At 40.9% G+C, this 6,577-nt stretch overlaps 1 pseudogene; it reads left to right on the forward strand.

The window, feature by feature from the left end:
* The first annotated feature begins 2,815 nt into the window (after positions 1-2,815).
* On the forward strand, positions 2,816-5,315 carry LOC102496059 (heterogeneous nuclear ribonucleoprotein A3 pseudogene; annotated as a pseudogene).
* The last annotated feature ends 1,262 nt before the right edge of the window (positions 5,316-6,577 follow it).

Genomic DNA, 6,577 nt, shown 5'->3' on the forward strand with positions numbered 1-6,577 from the left:
TGACCTGAGGTCTGCCCAATGCAAAGCCTGAATCTAATTTTTTTTTTTTTGAGAGTTTTTTTTTTTTTTTTTTTTTTTTGCTACAGGGCATGTGCGCTCGCCAGAGAAACAGAGAGAGACAAAGAGACAGAAAGCGAGAAATCACCCCCCAGGGGGGATGGGCACGCTGTAATCCCTTCTCCTTTCAGGATCTTGGGCATGCATGCACACACGCCCAGCATGAGTTTAAGCCACCAGGTCCAGGACTCAAACCGCGATCAACTACATGGGATTCCAGTGACATAGCCATTACGCCAACCGCTGGTCCCAAGACCAACAATCTTTAAATGGTCTACAAGGTCTGTGGGATCCAACTCCGGTTTACCTCTCCAGCACTACATTCAGCTCTCCTTCCCAGTCCAAGTGCTCCTCTCTGCCTCAGGGCATTTGCAAGTACAGTGACATCTGCCTGCCTTATCACATTTTCCCACAAGATCCCAGGATAAATGGTATTTATCCTGCTATCATATGTGGTCATAGCACCCTGTACTCATCTTCTATCACACTATTAACAATGGTAACTAGTTTTGTGATTACTATTGAATATCAGTGTGTCTCCCAACATATTGTATGACTATGAAAAAAGGAAATGTATCAGATTTACTAGTCTCTTTAGTAATTTCCTCCAGTCTTTCTCTTTTAACTGTTTCTGTTAAGTTGTGACAGAACTCATAACACTGACTTTTAAGTAAAATGAAAGTCAATACATATTTTTAACAAATGAATTATATGATCCAGTGTGTATATTATACGTATAAAGTCAGGGTAAAACTTAACAGCATAACAGCTTTTTCCAGGAAGACTTGCGGTTCAAGAGCAAAATAAAAGGAAGAAAAGGTAAATAAAAAGGAAGGAAGGAACAAAAGGAAGAAAGGCAAATACAGTCAGAGCTGTGGTTTAGAAGGTGAGTTCAATAGGGAGGGAGGACAATGGAGTAGAGAGTATCCATAAGGAAGTCTATAATAAAGATGGTCATAGGAAGGAAGGCAGAGTAATGTTGGAAGGGTCAATAGTTTGGAGGTGAGATGAGATCCAGGATTTTTGCAGTGAGAGAGCTCAAGCAAGGGAACAGAAGGGCACAGAAGTGGCAGCGTCAGAACTGGATGTCTGGTATTAATGCTGAAATTTAGCGGTGATTCTATTTTTCATGATGACAAGGTGCAGGTTGTGGCAAAGAAATGGGTGCCAAGATGCAGAGGAGAAAGAATAGATCGAGATAAGTAGAGGGCAGGTACTCACTAGATCGCCCCCTGGTATGTTGCAATTCCAGGACAAATGACATGAATTGGAGGCATGAGAATGACTAACAATGAGAAATGAGAAAAATGTCCCAAGTCCATGTAACAAAGGGGAGAGAGAAAGGAAGGGATTAGCCATATAGTATGCATGTTAAGGAAATAAACAGGATTGTTTTGTTTTTATCTTGTATTTTCTTGGTTTGTTGGACAGCAGGAGAGAACTGATATGGAATTAAAGAATATCAACAATCAAGCAAAGGAGACATAGATTCCATCTCTATGGAACTTACAGACTAGTGAACAAAGGTACTAATATCACAATTAAACTAATAAATATATGAATTACAAATTTGGACAAGTGCTATGAAGAAAACGGTGCAGACTACTGTCAGAGGATGAAACGGTAAAAAATTCACCTGTGAAGTGTGAGCAAGTCTTGAGGATGTGATATTTGAACCAAAAGCTGAGAATGAGTGGAAATTACTAAGGCAAATGATGGTTGAAGGAAAAGATGACAACACAAAACTAGTATTGTCAGGGTAGATATGACAAGATAACACAAAGTAGGGAAATGTTGAGAGCATTGGAAGTGATAGACACAATGGGCTGAGAGAGCTGAGCTATCAAGAGAAAGTGAATTAGTCAGCACTAGGGATAATGCTAAGTTCAAAGAGGGCATTTGGACAGTAAGAAAAACAAATAGCTTTGAGAAAGAGGCTGCAGTCAGAGAGTGGGACAGTATCCTTCAGAGCTCTGATAGCTAATGATCTTCATAAGAGCAAAGATATGTTCATATGAGTGGTAAGTTGTATGGATGAAGCCATCAGTTGGGTGAAACTCCAGTCATTAATGGTGTGGATAATGTCTAATACCTAAAAATAAATTTGGATGAGTTAGTGTTAAATTACACAAAAGCAAGGGACCAAGGGAATTGTTTTTATATAAGGTTGAAGATAAATATTCTGGACAAATTGAGTACATGGCACCAACTCTGAATCTCAGTTTCACTTCATGTAAAATGGGAGTACTAAGTCCTGTCCTGAATAGCTATTGTGAGACCAACTATAATGTGAAACACCTAGCAGAGTATCTGGCATTAATCAAAAAATAGTTGTATCAATTGTTATATTAATATTTACCAGTATTAAAAGTTACTTGATATATAATTGTTTAAAGATGATCTCTACTTTATTCTGCAGGATACCAATATGGAATAACTCAATTTATGTGTACTGTAGAGAAAGGGAGCAGCCTAAGAAAGGACATCTTGGACCAGCTGAAGTGGCACAGTGGTAGCACAATGTCCTGTGATATCGAATGCACAGGGAAGATCCAGGGTTTGCATCCTCAGTTTCCCCTGTGTACACTGGGCAGGTGGTCGCCATGATCTGGGCTCTCTAAAGAGGGAGGCAGATTATGGTGCAAAGACTCTGTTGTGGGGGAGGGGCAGCTCTGTAAGGCAGAGCGGTAAAGCACTGCTTAAGAGAATATGGATTCTATATTGAATCTGAATTGGAAGAGGCGAGTCTTGTCTCAAAATGGAGGTAAAACCACCGCCCGGTCACCCTCAGCTTGACTCAGGCCATCGCTGAAGCTTTTGCCAGGGGTAGGAGGTATCATGACCCAAAGGAACTGTAACAGTTGAGAAAATTGTTTATTGGTGGTCTGTGCTTTGGAACTACAGGCGATAGTTCAAGAGAACATTTTGAGAAATGGGGCACACTCATAGATTGTGTGGCAATGAGAGATCTCCAAACAGGATGTTCCAGGAGCTTTGGTTTCATGAGGTACTCTTGTGTTGAAGAGGTGGATGCAGCAATGTGTGCTTGGCTGCCGGGGTCCAGCCTTGGCAGCAGTGGGTTGACTCGTAGGAGTCGGCACAGGTGAGGAAGACTCAGGCCTCGGTGCCTTTTTCATGCACGTCCTTAGCCGGACACCACTCAGAGATCGCTCTCTGAAGAGTGACAACTGCTAGGAATCATCCTGCGTTTTTATTGAAAATGTGTTACATGCAAGTAAGCGGGAGAGAGGCTACATGTTTCAATTATCAGCTCATAAAGTTTTTAACAATAAGGTACAAAAGTTCCATTCAGGATTGGATTAAAGGTGGGTCTAGTGTAGTTCTGCAATTGTTCCTTTGATGTAGGTGGGTCTCCATGGAATGCAGTTTCGGGAAAGTGGCTCCAGCAAGCAGAGATGATTATCAGCTGATGCGGCGCAGCAGCCATCTTGTGATTACCGGGAATGGTGTTGAGAAAAGAAAATCTCAAGTATAGATATTAGTTCTTATGGATCTTAATAAAGAATGGAACTTATATAATTGTATAGAGATCTAAAACTTATTTCAAGGAACCCTAATATACCTTAAAGGGGTAAAACTTACTGTTTGCTAGGTAAGGGTGGGGACAGCCTTTTCAACTGGCGGTAAAGTGACTAAGGAGTTAATGAGGAACTTTTAAGATGAGTTTGTGGCATTCTATTGTGCCTGTGGCTCCACTGTTATGTATCTTGTTGGAACATTAGCCATAGTGGGGCGGGAGTGCCCTGGGCCTTCCAAAGGTCAGGAAGATTGCTGCCTAGATGTGACTTCATCACATCTTCCATTGTGACCCTCCAGAGTAAAGTATTGTAATTAATAGTAGGTGGTCAGAGCAAAGGGGAGCGGTCAGGGGACTTCCTGGAAGATTTTATCGTATACTCAGGATGTATAAGAGAGCTATGTAATTCTTTTATAGTAGTATATTGGGGAGTCAGAGGGGGGTCACTTCCCAGCAAGGCTGCCACAGTTTCTAGAGCAAAATCCTAGGTTGGGGGGGCACACAGTAGTGGCCTTGCCAACATACTGAACCAACTGGAAGCAGGGGAGGGGGGGTTCAGACAGATCCTGGAGCCCCGCCGGGTTGGACTCCTCCACTCAGCCACACAAAGTTGATGGGCTGTAGTGGAACCAAAAAGAACTTTTTCTAGAGATAATTCTGTAAAGCCTGGTGCCCATCTACCATTGAAGAAAATTTTGTTGGTGGTATTAAAGAAGATACAGAAGAATATAATGTAAGAGAATACTTTGAAAGGTTTGGCAAGACTGAAACCATAGAAGTTATGGAAGATTGACAGAGTGGGGAAAAAGAGGATTTGCTTTTGTAACTTTTCTTTTTCTTTTTGGAGAGGTTTTTGCCATAGGGCGCATGCGCTCGCCAGACAGACAGAGAGACAGAGAGATAGAAAGCAAGAAATCACCCCCCAGGGGGGATGGCCATGCCACAATCCCTTCTCCTCCATTCTCCTCTCGGGATCTTGGGCATGCACGCACACACGCCTGGCATGAGTTTTAAGCCACAGGGTCCGAGACGCAAACTGTGGTTGACTACGTGGGAGTCCAGCGACATAGCCATTATGCTATGGTGGTGGCCCTGTAACTTTTGATGATTATGATACAGTTGATCAAATTGTTGTTCAGAAATACTACACTGTTAATGGGCATAATTGTGAAGTGACAAAGGCCCTTTCTAAACAAGAGATGCAGTCTGCTAGATCACAAAGAGATCATGGAGGTGGGTCTGGCAACTGTATGGGTCGCAGAGGAAACTTTGGAGGTGGTGGAGGTAATTTTGGTGGTAGTAGAAACATTGGTGGAAAAGGAGGCTATGCTGGTGGAGGTGGAGGCAGCAGAGGTAGTTATGGAAGAGGTGATGGTGATGTAATGGGTTTGGAGGTGATGGTGGCAACTACGGCAGTGGTCCTGGTTATAGTAGAGATGGCTATGGTGGTGGTGGACCAGGATATGGAAACCAACGTGTGGACATGGTAGCAGTGGTGGAGGGTATGAGGGGTACAATAAAGGAGAAAATTTTGGCAGTGGTAACTACAGTAGTGGTGGAAACTATAATTATTTTGGAAATTATAGTGGACAACAGCAATCAATATGGACCCATAGAGTGGGGGGGGGTGGGGAGTTTGGGTGGAAGAAGCTCTGGCAGTCCTTATGGTGGCAATTATGGATCTGGTGGTAGTAGTGGATATGGTAGCAGGAGGGTCTAAAAACAGCAGAAAGGGGCTACAGTTCTTAGTGGGAGACAAAGTGAGGAGTTGTCAGGAAAGCTGCAGGTTAATTTGAGACAGTAGTCCCAAATGTATTAGAGGAACTATAAAAATCTGCCACAAGAGAAACGATAATCCATAGTCAGAAAAGTTACTGCAACTCAAACAGGAAACCCTTCTTGTTCAGGACTATCACAGCCACAGTTTACAAGAAGTGCAGCTATTGATTAATGCCATGTAGTGTCAATTAGATGTACATTCCTGAGGTATTTTATCTGTTGCAGCTTTTTCTTTTTCTTTTAATTACATCAGGTATATATTGCCCTGTAAATTGTGATAGTGGTACCTGGAATAAAAAATTAAGGAATTTTGAACTTTTCAATATTTGTGTAGTTTAGTTTTTCTACATATTAGTACAGAATCTTTAACAAATGCAGTTTTGAAGGTGTTTCCTAGTAAGTTAACAAGTAAAGTAGATCATTATTAATTACTATTTTGTATGAATTTCACTAAAAGTAACTGTAAAGAAACACCTGCTGACTTGTAGTTTAAGGGAATCTATTCTTCCCATTTCCAAATCATGATATGAATGGGTGTTGATATGTGGAGAGAATAGATATTTGCATGTTTGCAATGTGTGTTTTAGATACACAGGATTAGGTATTTAAAGAATATATTTGTAAATCTAATAGCGTTAAGTTTATCTTCAAATGAAAAATCTCAAAATTCTTTTTTTTTTTTGTACATTTTCTTTCAGCATGTAATCATATGATTTTGGTGCATTAGAGATGCTGAATTCTGGCTGTGTTTAGAACATCTTCATTTTACATTTACTTTGGTCACATTTGAACTACTTCCATAGTTTTTGCGTGTAAGGAATGTTTATTGCCCTCTTACTTAAATTCTGAAAAGGGGTAGTGGATGTTTTCCCTCTCCTCCTATCTTAAAAACCATTCATAAAAACTTTGAAAATATAGGGCCACTAAGCCTACATACCTAAGCAAATTGGTGAGTACTTTTTCCCCCCTTAAAACACAAGAGGCCCTTAAGTCTTTATTTTCTTTTATTTACATTTCTTTTCCTTCCAGTTCAGGCTCTCAGAGTAAAGGAGTAAAAATCCTGCATTATCGAACCCTTAACTGGCTGGCATGCTTTCCTGTTTCTACCCTACACAATTTAACTGAAGGAAACCAAGGATGATTTAGGTATAGTCATCTGAAATAATGTACTACAGCAGAAATGTAGCACAATTGCTTAGTACA

Source organism: Tupaia chinensis, unplaced genomic scaffold (assembly GCF_000334495.1).
Source record: "Tupaia chinensis unplaced genomic scaffold, TupChi_1.0 Scaffold000126_2, whole genome shotgun sequence".
Taxonomy (NCBI): Eukaryota; Metazoa; Chordata; class Mammalia; order Scandentia; family Tupaiidae; genus Tupaia; species Tupaia belangeri.